The sequence below is a fragment of the Rhinolophus sinicus genome, chromosome 1, assembly GCF_057876585.1.
Source record: "Rhinolophus sinicus isolate RSI-liver-muscle chromosome 1, RSI-T2T, whole genome shotgun sequence".
Lineage (NCBI taxonomy): Eukaryota > Metazoa > Chordata > Mammalia > Chiroptera > Rhinolophidae > Rhinolophus > Rhinolophus sinicus.
Window position 1 is genome coordinate 85,626,269 of NC_142501.1, and position 21,810 is coordinate 85,648,078.

General features: G+C 35.5%; 1 long non-coding RNA gene across 1 annotated transcript in view; it reads right to left on the bottom strand.

Annotated features, from left to right (window-relative positions):
* Positions 1-1,972: 1,972 nt before the first annotated feature.
* Positions 1,973-21,810, bottom strand: part of LOC109452868 (uncharacterized) — a 92,585-nt gene continuing 72,747 nt past the window's right edge. Inside the window, exon 7 of the long non-coding RNA XR_016022467.1 lies at positions 1,973-2,590. This is a non-coding gene — a long non-coding RNA (uncharacterized LOC109452868). The remainder of the gene's footprint in view (positions 2,591-21,810) is intronic.

Here is a 21,810-nt window from a genome sequence, read left to right on the forward strand (position 1 = left end):
TCCTAAGGAGGTTACAGTCCAGTGGTGGAATGGGAATGGATATAAATCATTATAATACAAAGCCTGGTCTACGTGTCAAAAGCAATGTGTAAATATTGATTAATGTTGATGGGGTGGGGGTTGAGAAAAGCCTCCCAGAAGAAAGTAACATTCAGTTTAGCCTCAGAGGATCAATTAAACAGAGAGACGAGAAAAACCCTGAAGGATTGGTCATTACAACAAAGATACAGAGTCAGGAAAAATGTAAGACATATTTAGGGAGTAAAATTATGGGTAAAATGCATGGTGATTTGGAGACCATAAGGCCAGACATTATAATAAAAAGGAGGCTAAAATGAGAGGTTGAAGAGCCTTGAGGAACAGACAGAAGAATGTCAGCTCTCTTCTATAATCAATGCTCTCGGCAGGGAAATAGCACAATCAGTTTGGCTTCGGCTAAGACAGTTCTAGTGGCAGTGTCTACGAGCAATTAGAAAGAAGATAGATCAGAAGCAGGCAACCCAGTGAGAAGTCAGTTTCAATTGCATGGGAAAGAGGAAACAAGGTAAAGTGGGCTTGAATTGAGGAAGTGGCAGTGAGAACAGCCAAGAGTAAATTATTCAAGAGACTAAAAGTATTACCAATAAAATTTGGAGACAGATGTCATAGGAGTAAGGGAGAGGAGTCAAAAACAATCTGCAAGGGTGCTTGCCCCACTAATTTGGTGGATGAAAATCAGACACTTTGACAGACACAACTGTGATTTTGTAAAGCCCTTCATTCATTCTGAACTATCCATTTCTTATTTACCTCCAGTCCTTCTTCAAAGCTTGGGTCACATTCCACTTCGTGCATAGCAGCTTCAGATTCCCTGACCTATACTTCACCCACACCCAGAATTCATCACTTCTATACTTGTGCAAAATATTATCTTTACTTCTGCTTTCTGTCGTAAATGATTACTTACATGTCTGTTTCCCCAGGAGTATGTAAGAAGCTTGAGAATCATATATCACTCATCTTTGTATTTTTCATAATATCCAGTATGGTGATGTTTAACAAATCAACCTCTATGCCTATTTCACTTGTGACATTTCTGGATACTGTCCATGATTAAGGTGGTCCAAAGGAGGCAACACTGAGCAATGACTTTCAAAGTGTGGTACATGTGTTACTGGGAAACTATGGAAAATAATTTAAAGTATGGAAAGATTTTAATAGTTTCTATTCTATGTTTGTGAAATGGAATAATACCCAGAAATAAAAAAATAGAATGGACTAGTGATATATGTAAACAATGTAGAAGAATCTGAAAAATAGCATGTTGAAGAAATAAGCCAAACATAAAAGAATACATATGATTTTATTTCTATGAAATTCACCAAGAGGAAAAGTTAATTTACGTTGATGAGAATCCGAACACTGGTTGCCTAGAAAAATGGGATTCATTACCTTGTATACCCTAAAGAAATGTATACAACATAAGTTTCTAGGGTGATGGAAATATTCTGTATTTTTGATAAGGGTATTGATTTTACAGGTATGTATACCATTTTTTTAAATAATTAGAGTGTTTCATTCCAAGTAAACTTTATCTCAATTAAGGAAAAAACCATTTAAATAAATTTGAATGTCATCTTGGTACTTGTTGATACTGAGGAATTATTTGTACTAATTTTATTAGCATTTGATGATAGCATTATGCAAGAACATGTCCATCAAATTTAGAGATACATACTGAAGTATACCTGGGTGAAATTTTATAATGTCTAGATGGCTTTAAAATAACTCATCACTTAAAAATGATTCAAAAGGAGATAATTAAAGCAAATGTGTCAAAATATTGATAGTGTGGAATCTAGGTAAGGGTTATGTAGGAGTTCATTTTACTATTCAGTTTGTATATATTTAAATTTTAAAAATAAAAATAAATTTTATTAAGAACTACTTTATGAATAAACTACCACATGGATAATATCAAATCCCCTATTCAATCCAACAGCAAATTGTGTTGCCTCTAGCTTGAAAATACGAGGTGTGATCAAACAATACAGTGAATATTTAAATTAAAAAAAATTATTACAGTAGAAGACACATTGCTATTAATCCCCCTCAAAATACTCCCCCTCGCTTCAAACACACTTATCTTTTCATTCTTGCCACTTTCTGAAGCAGTTCTGGAAGTTCTCTTTGGTGAACATCTTCAGTTGTGCTGTTGTGGCAGCCTTGATGCCCTGAATCATTTTGACTTTGGGGAAGAGCCAGACACAAAGTACCAGATCCGGTGAATAAAGTGGATGAGGACACACAGTAATATTTTTATTTGACAGAAATTACTATATACCAGAAGCAATGTGTGACATGGAGCATTGTCATGACACAGGGTAATTTATAGCACATTTTAAACATACCTTCTCTCAACCGTAGCTCACACCCGACTCACTGCACCCAAAGTTGAAAGTTGCCACACACTGTTAAGATTTGATGCACCACTTTCCATATTGAAGATCCATGTTTTTCCACTGGATGGCACTCGGCAGCAGCATTCACTGTATATTTTGATCACAATGGAAAGGCTCTGTGTCACACATGACTTCTGGTACAGCCATTTCTGTCAAATAAAAACATTACAGTCTGTCGTCATCCACCTTATTCAATGAATCTGGCACCATGCAATTTCTGGCTCTTCCCCACAGTCAAAATGACCATGAAAGGTAAACATTTTTAATCCATTCAGGACATCAAGGCAGCAACAACAGCGCAACCAAAGAGACTCATGAAAGAGGACTTCCAGAACTGCTACAGAAAGTGCCAAGAATGATGGGATAAGTGTGTTCGAAGCAAGGGGGAGTATTTTGAGGGGATTAATGGCAATGTATCTTTTACTGTAATAATTTTTTTTTAATTTAAACATTCAGTGTATTTTCTGGTCACACCTTGTACATCCAGGACACAGCAAGTCTTACCACCTCCACTGCTAACTCCCCGAATTAGGCTATATTCATCTCTCAACTGTACGATTACACTTGCCACTTTCCACCTAACCGCTTTCCCTATGTCCATAGTTTCTCCAGAGAGTCTCTATTTCATATGAAATTCAGAACCATCTTTTTAAAGCACAAGTCAGTTCATATTATTCTACTGCTCAAAATCCTCTGATTTCCCATCCGTCACAAAGGAAAATTCAAATTCTTTACCTTGGCTTTTGAGGATTGAAATGAACTATTTCCTACATCCTCTCTAAACTTATCGCCTATATTTTCCCATTTCCTTTACTCTGCTTAAGCCACACTGTTCTCCCTGTATTTCTTAAAAAAAAAAAAAAAAAAAAAATGTCAACAAGCATGCCTCAAAGCCTTTGAGCATGTTTTTCCCTCTACATAGAAAATACTTACATTGGGTAGCCACACATTTCATTTCCTCACTCTGCTGAAATGTCACATGATCACAGAGGTTTTCCTTGACCACTCCATATGAAATAGCAACATCCCCCTCACACTGTATACCCTCTCTTCTCCTTCACTGACTTTATTTTTTTCCTATCCTTCATCACTATCTGACATTTTATATTATTTTTTGTTTCTCTGTCTCCTCTGATTAGAACAGAAGTTTTTTGTCAGCAAGGTCACTGCCAGTTTTCTTCACTGTGGAATTCCCAGCACCTAGAGTATATATTATATGGCACATAGCAGGTACTCAATAAATATTCATCACTGAAAGAGGAGTCAAATGGGTCATAGTACCACCATTACTTTGGGGTTTAGAATTTCAGCTTAGAACCTTGAACAAAAGGAATTCTACATTCCTCTAACCCTAAAATAGTGTTACCCACCCAGAGACAGCATGTAGAAACCATGGCTAATAAATTCACCTTCTGAATAGCAACAAGATTAGGGCACAAAACAGACAAGATCTCAAACTAAAGAAGGGCAGGTCCCATGGGACTCTCCATTGAGTTCAGCCATCCTCGAGGCATATGATTCACCCCTCCCCAGGGAAGAAGGAGTGAAGCTGGGTGTAGGTGGTAGTGAAGGTAAATACCCATATTATCTTCCTAATACAATCAAGACAGCCAAGTACTTATTTGTGGACCAAGAGGGATACTAAAAAAGGGATAGAACACTTCCTATCACAATGAAGATAATGATGATGACTGTAATAAAGAAGATAATGATAGGCCTTTTTTCATCCCCAATTCCTTTCTAAGCCTATCAGAAACAAATTAGATTACAAGATGGGCAGAGATCATAATTTTTTTCTTCTCCACCCACCAGAAATTCCATCATTTGTACTCTTAAGCCCAGGATATCTGCCCATCCATCCAAAGATACACACAGAAAGAGATTTGGGTGTATTAGAATGAAAGGTATGATGATCCTTTTTAAGAAGGATATGACCATATGTTAGGATAGGACAGTAGTTAGAATTTGTGGCAATGAGTGTATACTTGAGAATTTTCTAGAAGCCAGTAAGCCTTACAACTTATAACTGTTTAACCCTATACAAGTTATTTGACCTGTCTGTGATTCAGAGTCTTATCTGTAAACCAGATAAATAATAATATTTCCTTCATAGAGTTGTTCTGAAGAAAAAATATATTAATTTATATACATATATGTTATATAATATATATATATATATATATATATATATATATATATATATATCACCTAGAAAAACAGCTGGCACATGTATGGATTCAGTTAATGTTAATTATTAATGGTTAGTTTTCTACAGTCAACTTTAAATCATGTATTATGAGATTCCAGAAGATGCGATTATATATTTCTTCACTACAAATAATGGAATACTTTTTCTTGGAGCAATGTCAAATAGAAATTTTGCTTTGTAATTATTAATGCAGGGGTTCTGGTGTAACCAATGGAAAGTAACAATGTTTTTATATTTCTCATTAAAAAATAAAATGTATTTAACCCACTTAACCTCTGAATTATTTGTTGGATGTTCAATGATGAAAGTATCAGACTAATAGTTAACAAAAGTTTCCATAAAAGATTACTTCACATTGCTTTCAATGAAGAAATTATGTAAAACATTTGTGAGGGAGAAGATGTAAGACAGTAGATGGAATCTTATACTTAAATTTTATCTGCAACTGAGCTATTTGGCGAACATGGCTTTATTTTGGTGTTTTATGAAAAAAAAAAAAAAAACAAAAAAAACCAGGATAAAGATGGTACTTCCCATCAAGATGGCAGAGTAGGTAAATGCTGTGCTCACCTCCTCCCATGACCACAACAACATCACAACAAACTTATAGAACAATCACCCTTGAGAACTACCTGAAGACTAGCTGAACAGTACTCCTATAAGTAAGAATATAAAGAGGAAGCCACATTGAGACTAGTAGGAGGGGTAGAGACCCAAAATGGGCTGTTCTCACACCCACGTGTAGCAGTTAAGAAACTGGAGGGATATCTCAGCTGCAGAGGTTCCCACTGAGAAGTGAGGAATCCCAGCCCCGCAGGGCTCCCTAGCCCAGAGCACCAGTGCCAGGAAGAGGAGTCCCCACAACAGCTAGCTGTGAAAATCAGTGGAGATTGCATGCAGTGAGACAGAGGACTGCTGGAACCCCAGGGGGATCTCTCAAAGGGACAACACACAGACTTACTCACCAACAAATTCAAGCACTCTGAGCTCCAGAGAAGGGAAAACAACACAAAAAGCACCAGAGACCTATGGGAAGGAACCGAATTGTCTGGCGTCAGTGTGAGGGCTGGGAGGGCAGTTCTCTCTGGTGCCAGGGGAACCATTGTTCCCTCGTTGAGTCCTTCATCCACACAGCCTGCAGGTACAGGCAGGCACCAAATCTGAGTGTCCCCATCCTGGTGATTCTCTGACATCCTGCCCCACCCAATTTGCACCCAGCTGAAACCTCTTTCAGAGGCTAATCCACACAAGCCATCCTGGGCCCACACTGCAGACTTGCAAAAAAACTATCAAAGATTCACAAACCCCAAACAAGCAGTGGCAGGCCTGACATGCCCTGTACGTCTTTCTAAGCAACCCCCAGCCCTAGTGATAGCTGACCTCGGTTCACAGCATAGCCTCTCCTAGGTACTTCCAACCTCAGCACAGGTAGCTACCAAAAATAGATCACCTTGCATCTCCTACCAGGTGGCCTTGGGCCAGATATCAGCAGTGGCTGACCTTGGCTTGCACCAGAGCCCCTCCCCATAGGCCCCCAAACCAACACACCTGGTGGCCAGCTTCAGACCACAACAGAACACTACCCAATTATCTCCACAAATGACACACCCAAAGGATGGACTCAGCAAGCATTAGAACCCTGCTAAAGCATATACTGCCCCATGCGATCAGCCCCCACGCAATAGCACGTCCACTATAGTCACAGCCAGACAGCATGAAGGTCAATCACACCCATTAATGTGCCAACAGCCATCAAGGCTCAACTACAACAAGAAAGCATAGACAACTCGTAAAACGAACAACTCCAGAGCACCCAGCAAAAAGGGAGACTCAGCCACTGGGCCCTATGAGATACCTACTACATAAGGCCACTCTGCCAAGACTGGAGATGTAGTACATCTACCTGATATATAGAAACAAACACAGGGAAGCAGTCAAAATGAAGAGACAAAGAAACATGTCCTAAATTAAAGGAGAAAACTCCAGAAAAAAACTAAACAAAATGGAGACAAGCAATCTGCCTGACAGAGACTTAAAAATACTGTATAAGGATGTTCAATGAACTTAGAGGAAGAATAGATGATCTCAGGGAGAACTTCAACAAAAATATGAAATGCATTAAAAAAAGGAGATAGAAAATATTAAAAAGAACCAGTCAGAAATTAAGAATACATTGTATGGAAGCAATAGCAGATTAGATGACATAAAGGCTTGAATCAGCAATTTGGAAGACAAAGAAGCCAAAAACACCCAATAAGGACAGGAAAAAAACTCAAAAAAAAAAAAAAAAATGAGGACAGTTTAAGGGACTTCTGGGACAATATCAAGTGTAACAACATTTGCATCATTTGGTATACTAAAAGGCAAAGAGAAAGAGCAAGTAATTGAAAAACTACTTGAAGAAATAATGACTGAAAACTTTCCTGACCTGGCAAAGGAAATGAATATACAAGTCCAGGAAGTGCAGAGAGTCCCAAACAAATTGAGCCCCAAAAGTCTCACACCATTACACAATATAATTAAAATGCCAAAGGTTAGAGAAAAAGAGAGAATCTCAAAAGCAGCAAATGAAAAACAGTTAGTTACTTACAAGGGAGCTCCCCGAAGATTATCAGCTGAATTCTCAACAGAAAATTTACAGGCCAGAAGTGATTGGCATGAAATATTCAAAGTGATGAAAAGCAAGACCTACAACCAAGATTACTCTACCCAGCAAAGCTATCATTTAGACTCAAAGGACAGATAAAGAGCTTCCCAGACAAGAAAAAGCTAAAGGAGTTTATCACTACCTAACCAGTGTTACAAGAAACGTTAAAGGAATTTCTTTAAGGATGAAAAGAAGAAAAAACTGAAAATATGAATAAAGAAACATAACAAAGAAAAAAAAATCTTACTAACAAAGGCAAACACATAATAAGAGCCATGGATCGAAGAACACTAAAGCTAGTACTAAGATTAGAAGACAAAAATAGGAAGACCATATGTAATTACAACAGTAAATTAAGGGATACACACAAATACATACACACAAAGGAAGTAAAACATGAAAAAGACATAAACATGGAAGGAGTAAGTAAAAACGGTAGTGATTTTAGAATGTGTTCAAACTTAAGCAACCATCAACTTAAATTAGACTGTTATAAACATAGTTTGGTATACATGAAGCCCATCGTAACCAAAAACCAAAAATCTGCAGGAGATATATATAAGAAATAAAGAAAAAGGAATCCAAACATAACACTACAGAAAGTCATCAATATACAAGAGAAGACAGCAAGACAATAAGAAAGGAACAGAGAACTACAAAAACAATCAGGAAAAAAAAACAAAGTGGAATAATTACATACCAATCAATAATTACTTTAAATATAAATGTATTAAATGCTCCAATCAGAAGATAAATGTATAAAGAAGTGGTATATATATATATATGACATAGAATATCACTTGGTCATGAAAAGAATGAATCTTACCATTTGCAACAATATGGATGGACCTAGAAGGTATTATGCTAAGTGAAATAGGTCAAACAGAGAAAGACAAACACCATATGATTTTACTTATATGTGGAGTCTAAAAAGCAAAATAAACAAATAATACACAAACAAACTCGTAAATACAGAGAATACACTAATGGTTTCCAGATGGGAGGGGGTTGGGGGTTTGGGGTCTGGGTGAAAAAGGTGAAAGAATTAACACGTTGCATACGGCGGGGTTTAAATCCCTCGTGAAGATTCTCGTGATCCGTATGCAACGTGTTAAGAAACACAAATTGGCAGTTACAAAATAGTCATGGAAATGTAAAGCACAGCTTAAAGAATATAGTCAATAATATTGTAATAACTATATGTGGGGTCAGGTGGGTACTAGATTTATTGGGAGATCACTTTGTAAGTTATCTAAATGTCTAACCACTATGCTGTACACCTGAAACTAATATAATATTGAATGTCAACTATAACTGAAAATTTTAAACGAGAATAACAAGACATTAGGTGCTAGGATACTACTGACCAGCTCTAGAATTCTAACATAGGATCCATCATATTCAACATTTTCTGTTAATTATTTGAATAGAGACTAAAGTGGCATGAATATTGAATCTCCCAGTACCATAAAGAATGGCAAGATAATGAATAGCATTGATGGTCAGATGGAGAATTCATAAGAGCAGGACAGCCTGGAATGTTGCACTAAACAAGCCAGCTATAATATAAGATAAATGTAGAATGATATTTATAAAAATGTAGAATGATGTAAATAGCAAATGTCCCATAATTATTCACCTAGATCTATTGCTAGGAGACACAAAAAACTAAAATATTTAGTTTTACAAGAAAACTAAAATATTTCATCCCAATTCTTCACAATATTCAGCCTAACTGAGGAGAACTAAAAAAATAAATAAATAAATAAGTGCTATGATAGGCGTAGTCATCCAAGTTCAGAGAAGTAACCAATGCTTTAGAGTTTGCCAATTATCTCATCTAATCCTTACCATAACTCTGTGGCAGAGACCTTATTATGCCAATTTTTCATGAGAGAAAGAAACGTAATAAAGAACTTTAACACCCAAGCTCTTACAGCTTTTAACCAGCAAAACTAAGGCAGGATTTTAGTTCTTATATTGCCAAACTCCATCTTTCCTCTTTACCCCTTAGCTGTCTGATGTACAGTCAATGACCTATATCTAGCAGAACCCAGTAAAAATAAACAGTTAATGGCATATTTGCTTAATAACAACACAGCTAACAAAAAAAAAAAAAAAAAAAAAAAGGTTGTTAATACTCTTTAAAGACAAAGGCTGTTATATTTTTACACTGTCAAGAGTGGGACTCAAAACTAAGTGCTTACTTGTTTTGTGAGCTTGTATATCAGAATGCAAATGCTACAAGCTTAAAGAGAGCAGTGGAACAGCTGCATTACTAGACTAATTAAATTTCTGGTCAAGATTGTCAAGTAGCAAAACTCTGTGCTTACCTCCTCTCAGGACCACATCAATTATAATACAATTAAACCACAGAATGACCATTATTGAGAATCTCCTGAAGTCTAGCTACTCCAAAGCCCTACAACTATAGACAAACAGAAGAATCCACCTTGAGACTAGTAGGAGCAGCTGAGATACAAAACAGGCTGGTCCCACACCCTCGTGTTACGATTAAAAATTGAGAGGGATATCTCAGCAGTGGAGGTTCCCCCCTGAGGAGCAAGGGGTCCCAGTCCCTCTCCAGGCCAGCGTTTCAGTGCTAGGAAAGAAGTCCCCATAATTTCTGACTATAAAAGCCAGCAGAGATTGTGACTGAGTGATAGGGACGGACAGTTGCACTTTCAGGTGCTCCTATTAAAGGGCCTGTGTATGGACTTACTCAGCACTCACTCTGAGCTCCAGCACTGGGGCAATAGCTCAAAAGGTGCCAGAGAGGAGCCATAGGGAGGAGCTGAATTGTCTAGCTTCAGAGTGAGGACTAGAGGGGCAGCTTCCCCTCAGACAGAGGAGCTGGTGAAGCCATTGTTTCTTTGTTGAGCCCTGTCCCTCCCTGCGTGCAGACACAGGCAGACCCATACCTGAGTCTCCATCAAACTGGCTATCAGCTTTCATCTGCCCTGCCCTAGTGATTTCAAGACCCCACCCCACCCAACTTTCAGGCATACCCAGGCTGCTTCCAATGGCTTTTCTGTATAAACAGTCTGCTTTGGCTCATGCTATAGACTTTCCTAAAATCTCTCAAAGGTTCACAAAACCCAAAAAGCAGCATTTGACTTTGGCATGTCCCCTACCTCTGGCTGAACAGCCCTAAGCCCAGCACTAGCTATAGTTGGCTATGGTTCACAGCTTGGCCTCTCAAGACACTTCCAAGCATGGGTGGTGGTCATCTGTGGATTGCTTTGTGGCTCATGCCAGGTAGCCCCGGTAAAGCACAGACTGTAGCTGATCTTGGACTGCAGGTCCCCTTCCAGGAAGTGCTGGGGCTTGCAGTCCTAGTGACCAGCTCTGGACTGAGCTGGAGCATCACCCAGCTACCTCTAAGAATAGCATCATCCCCAATGGGCAGACTGCGTAGCCACCAACACTCCACTAAAGCAAACTCTGCTATGGAGAGTCAGCCCCTACACCACAACTCTTCCACTGTAGTTACAGCCAGTCCTCATAAAAAATCAGCCTGAAGGTCAACCCCTCCCACTGATGTGCAGGTAGCAATCAAGTCTCAAATACAAATAGGAGGGCACGTGTAATCCACACAAGGGACATGCCTGGAGCACCTGCTCTGGTGATCAAGGAGACTGCATGACTGGGTCACACAGGAAATCTATTATATAAGGTCATTCTACTAAGACCGAAAGACATAGCAGCCTTACCTAATACATAGGGAGATGGCCAAAATGGGGAGACAAAGAAATAAGTCCCAATTAAAAGAACTGAGCAAAGCTCCAGAAAAAGAACTAAACAAAATGGGGACAAGCAATCTACCAGATGCAGAGTTCCAAACATTAGTTATAAGGATGCTCAAAGATCTCAGGGAGAACTTCAACAAAGAGATAGAAAACATTAAAATGGAGATAGAAAACATAAAAAAGAACCAATCAAAAATAAAGAATACAATAACTGAAATGAAAAATGATTAGAGGGAATCCACAGTAGATTAGAGGAAGTAGAGGATCAAATCAGAGATTTATAAGATAAGATAGCAGAAAACACCCAATGAGAACAGCAAAAATAATTTTTAAAAAAATGAGGATAGTTTAAGGGGCCTCTGGGACAACATCAAGTGTACCAACATTCACATCACAGAGGTGACAGAAGGAGAAAAGAAACAGCAAGGAATTGAAAACCTATTTGAAGAAATAATGATGGAAATCTTCCCTTACCTGATGAAAGAAATAGACATACAAACCCAGAAAGCACAAAGAGTCCCAAACAAGATGAACCCAAAGAGGCCTACACCAAGATATATCATAATTAAAATGTCAAAAGTTATAAGACAAAGATAGAATCTTAAAAGCAGCAAGAGTACACAGTTAGTAACCTACAAGGGAGCTCCCATAAGACTATAAGCTGATTTCTCAACATAAACTTTGCAGGCCAAAAGGGTTTGGCTGAAAATATTCAAAGGTATGAAAAGCAAGGACCTACAACCAAGATAACTCTACCCAGTAAAGCTATCATTTAGAATCAAAGGATAGATAAAGAGCTTCCCAGAGAAGAAAAAGCTTAAGAAATTCCTCACCATGAAACCACTATTACAAGTAATCTTAGAGGGACTTCTTTAAGAAAATAAATAAATAAATAAATAAATAAATAAATAAATAAATAAATAAATAAATAAAAAGGGCAATAACTACATATCTATCAACAATTACTTTAAATATACATAGATTAAATGTTCCAATCAAAAGACAGGGTCACCGAATGGATAGACAACAAGACCCTTACATATGCTACCTACAAGAAACTCACCTCACATCCAAAGACACACAGACTGAAAGTCAAGGGATGGGGAAAAGATATTTTATGAAAATGGAAACAAACAAGAGCTGTGGTAGAAATACTTATGCCAGACAAAATAGACTTTAAAACAAAGGCTATAACAAGTGACAAAGAAGGACCCAATAATCCCACTTCTGGGTAATTATCCAAAGAAACCCAAAACATTATTTTTAGGGGACGTATGCATCCATATGTTCATTACATCATTGTTTACAGTGGTCAAGATGTGAAGGCAGCCTGGGTGTCCATTGATGGATGAATGGATAAAGAGGAGGTGGTACACATACAAAATGGAATATTGCTTGGCCATGGAAGGGAATGGGTTGTTGCCATCTACAGCAGCACAACACCTGGAGGGTATTGTGCTGAGTGAAGTATGTCAGATAGTGAAAGACAGATGCAATGTGATTTTGCTTATATGTGGAATCTAAATAGCAAAATAAACAAAACAGAAAGAGTTCATAGATACCAAGAACACATTGATGGTTGCCAGACAGGAGGGGGATTGGGAATGGGTGAAAAGGGGGAAGGGATTAAGAAGTACAAATTCGTTGTTACAAAGTAGTCATGGGGATGTAGGGTATAGCATAAGGAATGTCATCAATAATATTGTAATAACTATGTGTGCTGTTAAATGGATACTAGATTTATTGGGGTGATAGATGGGAGGGGGTTGGGGAATAGGGTGGAAAAGATGAAAGCATTAAAAAGTACAAATTGTTAATTACAAAATAGTCATGGGATGTGAAGTAAAGCATAGGGAATATAGTCAATAATATTGTAATAACTATGTATAGTGCCAGGTGAGTACTAGACTAGTTAGGGGGATTACTTCCTAAATTATACAAATATCTAACCACAATGCTATATATTTAAAACTAATACAAAACAATATTGAATGTCAACTGTAATTGAGAATTTTAAAAAGGGGTGGAAAGGTGAAGGGGAATGAGGTTTATACTGTGTTTCCCCGAAAATAAGACCTAGCCAGACCATCAGCTCTAATGCGTCTTTTGGAGCAAAAACTAATATAAGACCAATCTTATTTTACTATAAGACCTGGTATAATATAGCACAATACAATGCAATGCAATGCAATGCAATGCAATGCAATGCAATGCAATGCAATGCAATGCAATGCAATGCAATACAATACAATACCCGGTCTTATATTAATTTTTGCTCCAAAAGACACATTAGAGCTGATGGTCTGGCTAGGTCTTATTTTTGGGGAAACATGGTATATCTATCCAGGTATAAAACAAACAAGTTGTGGGGATGTAATGTACAGCATAGGGAATATAGTTAATAATATTGTGATAGCATAGTACAGTGTCAGATGGTTGCTGAACTTATGGTAATCACTTCTTTAGGTATATAAATGTTGAATAACTATGGTATACACCTGAAACTAATATAATATTGTATGCTAGATACATTTTAATGAAAATCTTTAAAACAATAAACTAGTTAAATTTTCTGTAGTTATACTGGCTTTTTTCTTTTCAGCTACTTTTTACCTATGCCCTGTACTAGCAGCCATAATTATATTGAAACATTATCAAGGTTACCCTCAATAAAAATAAGTTTCTGTGTTTAATTTCCCTTTGCAAAACTATCTTGTTCCTTTATAAGTTTCAGCAGACGATTATTAAAAATGTTGAAGATGTTCAGGTTATTTTGCCAGACTATTTATTTTCAAACTTAAGATCAGGCTTGATTTTAAGTAATTTGTATAAAACAATGCTACACATTTGAATTATAGAAAACTTCATGGTTCTGAAAACTTGTAAATTGTTTTTAAAGGGATGGGAATGGGTAAGAAGAAGAGAACAGAAAGGTCTGTAAACTTTAATTTGTAGTGTCGTTTTCAGCTTCGATATTTTTTTAATTTGAAAATAATTTAATAAAAGATATAATTGTTATCAAGAAGCTTTTATATAAACAAACACAATTTTTTAAGGACACATAGAATGTAAGTAAACATAAGAAACAACTAAACCCAGTAAATTCTAAGGGGTTTTGGCCTATAAAAGTTATGTTGATGAAGCCTAATTCTGTAAACTTTCATTCAACAAGCATTTGTTTGGTACCTATTTTGTGCAAGGCACCATACAGCATTGATTCCAGTACACCATACCAATCAAGTTTCCTCAAGGCAAGCAGGAATAGGGTCCATCCAAGGCCATCAAGAAAAAGATAGTACACCAACCAACTCTGCATCCTTGAGCTTATATCACCCATAGGACCCGATTTCCTACATTACCAAAGAATATGGAAATTCCAAGCCCAGAACTTGAGCAAACACTGGTCTGAGTCTGTTGTCTTCCCTAGGGTTCCCAAAAGGCACTTATACATCACTCCTGCTGAAATTCAACACAACTTAGGGCACACATAGGATACCCATGTAGCATCATCCAAGCCAAAATGTGCTCACACACAAAACCTATCATGCCAAAAGGGAACCAAATGAAAGAAAATCCAAAGAAACACACAAGAGAAATTACACCAAAGGAATTTCAGAGTACAGTAAACAGAATATAGTCTTAAAATGAGTATGTTTAATTCTCCAAGGAGATAAAGAAAGGAATAGAAAATAAGATTTAAAAAAATAATAAAATATTATTTTTAAAAGGAAAATGGTAGGCAAATTAAAAAAGACAAGTAGAAATTCTAGAAAAAAAATTAAATTAGGTACAGCTAGCTTAAAAATACATCTGAAAAATATTACCCAGAATGCAGGTGAAATATTTAAATGAAAAATTAAGTGATGGAAACACATTGTTGAGAAGTTAAGAGAATGAAGTATAGAATAAGTTCTAACATTATACTTAATAGGAGTTCCAGAAGAAGATAATAAAAGAAATGGTGGGAAAGAATATTTTACGTGATATTAACTTCCATGTACAAGTATATATGAGTTTTTGACTCAAAGTGGTTGCCTAATATCAAACGTAAATGTAAGTCCCTACATCAGGGCATAATAATGAAAGTACAAAGCAGCAAGAATAAAGAAAGGATCTACCAGAGAGAAAAGACAGATGGCAGACTAAGAAATGACAATTAGTGGACATTGTCACTGGCAACAATCAGTCTCCCCTGCAGCTAAACCCTCATTTAGGAATGAAGGCAAAATTGTTTCTCAGATGCAAAAAAATATAAACAACTTTACTACTCAGAGGCCCTCATGAAATAACTACTGAAAGATGTACATTGTCAAGAAAGAAAATGAACCCTATGAATAACAAGGTAACAAGAAGTGATTATAAGCAAACAAATCAATCTAAAGAAAGCTTGCTGACTTTTAACATTATACAGGTGTTTACTATATATAGTATTATGGCAGTTTCAATACATTTCTGTAAAGTCTTTACTGTTTTTCTTTTCAAAAGCAATAATAATAGCAACAGCTAACATTTATAGATACTTGTCATGTTCTAAGCACTAGACAACTTTTTGTGGATTATCTCACTTATTCCTCACAACAATCTTTCTTTTTTTTTTTAATTAAAGTTTACTGGGGTGACAATTGTTAGCAAAGTTACATAGATTTCAGGTGTACAATTCTGCATTACATCATCTAAAAATCACATTTTGTGTTCACCACCCAGAGTCAGTTCTCCTTCCACCACCATATATTTGATCCCCTTTACCCTCATCTATCACCCACAACAATCTTTCAATACGTATCTACTTGCTATTCCCATTTGACAGGTATCAAAACTGAGTTATAGAGTAGTAATTTTTCCAAGGTCATATTGATAGTGAACAATGGAAATGAATTTGTGTGACCCAGGGAACGTCGTTTAATGTTAAAGTGTGAAAAAAAAACAAAAACAATTTCCTCATCTGTAAAATGAAGATACAGCTATTTGCTCTGATCAAATTACAAGATTATGTGAAGATGAAGTGATACTACTCTGTGTTGAAGTGCCTTAGAAACTGTAAAGTATTACACAATTTGAAATGATAATAAAATAGAATATTTTATAGATAATAAAATAGAATATAGAATTTAGAAATTTTAAAAAGGGAATTTGGCCACATAATTAATAGATAATAGCATTTTTAAATTATCCATTCAAAACATATTTTTAATATGGCTTCCGTAAGTAAATATAATTTAGAAATAATGAAGTATGAATGTTTCACTTATTTGTTTGCTTGCTTTTTTCTAATCCACTTTGTTCCAGAAAAGGTTCTCAGGTAGCTAACAAAGATATAATAAAAACAAATTAATTAATAATAATAATAAAGAATTCTTTTTTTTTTTTTTTTTAAATATACCTTAGATTTAATTTCTAAATATACACATACTTTGCAAAAGCACTTGTGGTTAATTTAAAATATAACTCCACTTCACATATCTTAGTGCCACCCCCACTCCAACACACATAAAACAAATTTAAGCAGCAGAAGAAGTTAATATTGTCTCTTTTAAAAAATGAAAATTGCTAATTTTCATACTGCTTTGGCATGGTTCATGTTAATGAGGAGCCAATGTGATATTAAAGTAGTAACTCCTGCAGTTATAACAGCCGAATCGGGCGGCTGACATCACAACAATATTACTAAAGTGTTGGATTTTACTTGATTTCCATAAGTAAATGGAATCTGAGACTCATTGCATGTTAATCACTGCAGTTTAGTAGGTCCCTTATTTATTTTGGATGAGCCTTTTATTTGCAAATATAGAATTAAGTTAGAAAATGAGCCAGAATTCGATAGAGACGTGGTTAGTAGCCATTTCTTTTGGCTCCCATAATAAGTAGAAAATTCTTAAACCTATAGAAAATGAGACCAGATGTGGATAATGACACAATTTGTTATTTATGAATGCAAGCTTTTTCTGAAGATTTAGGAATTAGCATGAGAACTATTCATTGAACTTCAAAAAAATCAATAAATATTAATACCAGAACACAAATGTTTGCACTATAATTTGAAACATGAGGAATATTTATCCATTATGCCTTTGAAAACTCCAGGATGCCCTGAATACTTATGAACTGTGTGTCATCAGATGACTCAGAGAGCTTCTCTGAATTACTTACAATTCTCAAGCAGAACAGTTAAGAACACACTCTCAATTAAAAAAAGAAGAAGAAAGAAAAAAAAAAAAAGATTGTGCATTGTTCTGCCTGAACTTTTACTGGCTTTTAAAATGGCTTAGTATAAAGAGGACTGGATACGAAATCAAGAAATCTGGGCTCAAATATTGGCCTTGCCACTTAGCCAATGTGACTTCAGATAAGTCCCTTAAAGATAAGTTATACTTTCCACAACTATAAAATGACAATAATGACCTGTCCCACAAAGAGATATTTAAAGATAAAATGAGAACAGAGTCTAGTATACAGTTAATTAAATCTGATTTAGAAATGAGGATATTCCACAAAACTTTAATTAACCTTATTCACTTTGGGAATTCTATTTTGACCTGTTGAAGTTGATGACACGTTTCTGATGGAAATGAAGTGCTGGAGTACATGTCAAACTGTTACGGTATATTGATTCCATCTTCAATATAAATGAGTTCTGTGCAATGGATTGGGTCACTAAATTTATTTAATCATTGAAATGGATTTGTCCATCTATTACTACTGCTACAAAGACTGCTGTTTGGGTTTATTCTGAGAGAGACAAAATAAACAATTGGTTTAATAGAAAATCATCTAGCTGATACACTGCACAAACATCAATAGAGCAGAAAGACTTGTCCCAAAGAATCTTGGCAATTATCTATCGCTATGCTCTGCTGAGTCCAAGACTTCCTAGGAGGTGCCTCCACCTGGGAGGCGGTGAGAGGGGAGTTTGAAGGGTTGGCTCCTGCTTCACTCCCTTAGTTCAACCCCACCAGCTCTGTTTTTATCACTTTTAAACACTAACCTTTTGTCTAAGATTTCATTTACACAAAGGGTTGGGTTGCTATAAAATTGTTTAAATAGCTGATCTAGTCCAACTTCCTCATTTTAGAGATAAAGGAAATTGAAGTCCAGAAAGGTGGCACAAATCACCTAAGATCCCTTAGAAGTCAGTCCTCCAATCAGAACCCGAAAAAAGTTGCCTAGACTGCCAATCCAAGTTATTTCCACCATATTGTTCTCTTGATAAGATTAACCCCCATCATGTACTGAATGTTGAGCATCATGCTAGTTGTTCTACCTGTAATTACTAACGATTCTAGCAAATTGTCTAAATATCTTCCTCATTTGAAGATGAGGTTCGAGAATGTTAAGCACCTTGCACAAGCCTACATTCAAATTCAGTCTAACTCCAAATCCTGTATATGTATTTGGCGAGGTTAGATAAAGTGGAATATTTCCTGTCAGCCATCAAAACAATAGACTATCAAACATGACCCAGAGGAACAAGTAAGTAAATGTTGGATATTTAGTTGCCAAATTTTGACTCTACTCTTTATGTGTATTTTATGAAAATTGAGGCACAATAAATATGTATGTATAAAAGCCAAATGAAAACCTTATTTGAGAATTGCTCTCATTTCTTTCTGGGCTGGAATTCTTAATAATCACTTCTTATTTTATGTTGGTTCTATATTTTATTACAATAAACATCTGGCTTTTCCATGGATGTATCACAGATCATGCGTTTGACTATATTAACCCTATATTAATTTCTTCCCTTGTTCTACAGGTCTGCTACTGCCTATATTGCAAAACAAATTGCACATGTGCTCATAGGAGGGAAATATTGCAAAAATATTTTCCCACTGGCATTGTCATTATCAAGTTTCATGTTTAAGATAGTTTCTTTGCCTCACATATCCTCTAACACAAATAAGTAATGTATTTTTTCAATATACTCGTGACATAGCTCTGTTTTTATCTTATTTTTCTTCAAATGTAAATCTGCATTTCATTTGTACAGAATGCCAAGGTAATGTCAAGGTACAAAGTCCTTAAAAATCTCTATAATATAAAACTATTGTGGACAGATCTTCAAAGAGAGTATAAAAGGAAAAGTGATCTAAAATGAAAATCAAATAAAAAAGCAGAATGACAAAAATTCTATACTGAATACAGTAAGGTGACCACAAAGAGAATATGTCTAACCTAATTGTTATTTAAGTTTTGATAAACTGTATTTGGAATTATTGTAGATTTACTGAGTGTTGAAAACATAGTACAGAGAGCTCCGTATAGTTTTCCATCAACTTCCTTTTATTTAACATCTTACATAACCATATAGTTATTTATCAAAACTAATAAATTAGCATTAGTATGATCATATTAACTAAACTACAGGCTTTATCAAGATGTCATCAGTTTTTTTCACTAATATTCCAGAAGCCCACATTGCATTAATTATCACATCTCTTCAGTCTCCTACTATCTACAACTGTTTCTCAGTATTCCATTCTTTTTTTTTTTTGTATTTCACATCTCCATGTCTAGTTTGTGACTACCAGTTTGTACTTTCTAATCCCTTCATCTTTCCCTCCATCCCCAAACCTCCTCCTTCCCTCTAGCAACCATCAGTTTTTTTCCCTGTATCTACACATCTATTTAGTCATCCAGTCTTTTCTTTTTCATGACTTTGACACTTTTGAAGAATATTAGTCAGAAATTTTGTAGTACATTACTGAATTTGGATGTCTTTTCATGATTAGATTAAAGTTATTATTATTTTATTATTATTATTATTATTATTTTTGGCATCAGGGGTATACGATGTCCACACATATTACTGGTGGGTTCTTTTATTAGAGTTGACATACAATATGAGTTTCAGGTGTACAACATAGTTATTCAACATTTACATGCCTTACAAAGTGATCACTGACATATCTTCTAACCATCTGTCACCATACAAAATTATTACAATACTATCGACTATACTCCCTATACTGTACATTATGTCCCCATGACTTACTTATTTTATAACTGGATATTTGTACCACTTACTCCCTTCATGTTTTTACCCATTCCCATACCTTCCTGCCATCTGACAACCATCAGTTTGTTCTTTTATTTCATTCATTCAATAGCATTTATTGAACACCTATTTACTGAATGCTCGATCACATATTAAGTACAATACAGCATTAAAACAAGGTATTTTATGCCAATATATAATTTATCAAAAGTTTTCCCTTCTAATATGTACATTTGTGTTGTGATTGGCTTAGGAAAGTGTCCAAATGAAAGACTTGATTAAATGGCTTAAGAATTATGATTAATCTCAAATTATCATAAGGTATTACCTTACTACTTTGAATGTTTTCCCCACTTTTTAAATTTTTTTCAGTTACAGTTGACATTCAATATTATTTTATATTAATTTCAGGTATGTAGCACAGTTATTAAACATTTATATAATTTATGCATCTGATTAGTCTAGTACCTACGTGGCACTATTGTAACTACCAATTTTTATTTCTTAATCCTTCACCTTTTTCACTCAGATCCTCAGCCCACCTTTCTTCTGGCAACCATCAGTTTGTTCTCTGTATCTGAGTCTGTTTCTGTAGAAAGACTGTAATTCCCCTTTGTTTTTGAAGGATATTTTGCTGGATAACGAATTCTGTATTGACTTGTTCTTTTCCCCAATGCTTAAAATGTATTACTTCACTGTCTTCTGACTTACATAGTTTCTGATGACACTGATGACCTGCTACACTTCTTACTCTTCAAGTTTTTGTTTCTTCCACATTTTCTCCCTTTCTCCTAGATTTCTATTGCACATGTGTTAGACAATCTGATATGGCACCAGAGCTTTTAGATGTTATATTTGTTTCTTTTTTAAATTTTATTTTTTACTTGCCTCTATTTGTATTTCACTTTGGGTAATATATACTGACCTATCTTCAAGCTCACTAATTCTTTCCTTGTCTATGTCTAGTCTTCTGATAACCCTGTCAATGGCAATCATCATCTCTGTTACCTATGACATTAATTTGATTATTTCTTATAGTTTTCACTTCTCTAGTGAAATTTCCCACTGGTATATGATTTTTATTTGCCTTTTTCACCAGAGCCTTTAACATAATAATCATAGTAATTCTAAATACCCCATCTGATATTTACAACATCTGGGTCATATTTGAGTTTTGTAGCTACTTTGCCTCTTGTCAATGTGTGCTTTTTTTTTTTTTTTTTTTTTAAATTTTTTTTTGTGTGTCATAATTCCTAGCTAAAAATGGGACATTGTGTATAGGACAGGAGTAATACAGGTAAATATTATTTATACCTGCAAATGGGCAAAGATTTTGTTTTGTACATGGATGTTCACAGAATCTTTATTCATAATTGCCAAAACTTGGAAGCAACCAAGAGGCCCTTCAGTAGATGAATGGATAAATATAAATATTCCAAGCAATGGAATACCATTCAACAATAAAAAGAAATCATCTATCAAGCTATGAAAAAATATGGAAGAAACTTAAAGGCTTATTACTAGTAAAAGTAAAAGAAGCCAGTCTTAAAAGGTTGCATACTGTGTGATTCCAACTATATGACATCCTGGAAAAGGCAAAACCATGGAGACAGTAAAAAGATCCAGGGTTGCAAGAGGTCATGGGAGAGGGAAGAATGAATAAACAGATCACAGAGGATTTTTAGGGTGGTGGAACTATCTGTATAATACTATAATGGTAGATACACATACCATTACATATATGTCCAAACCCACAAAATGTTCAACACCAC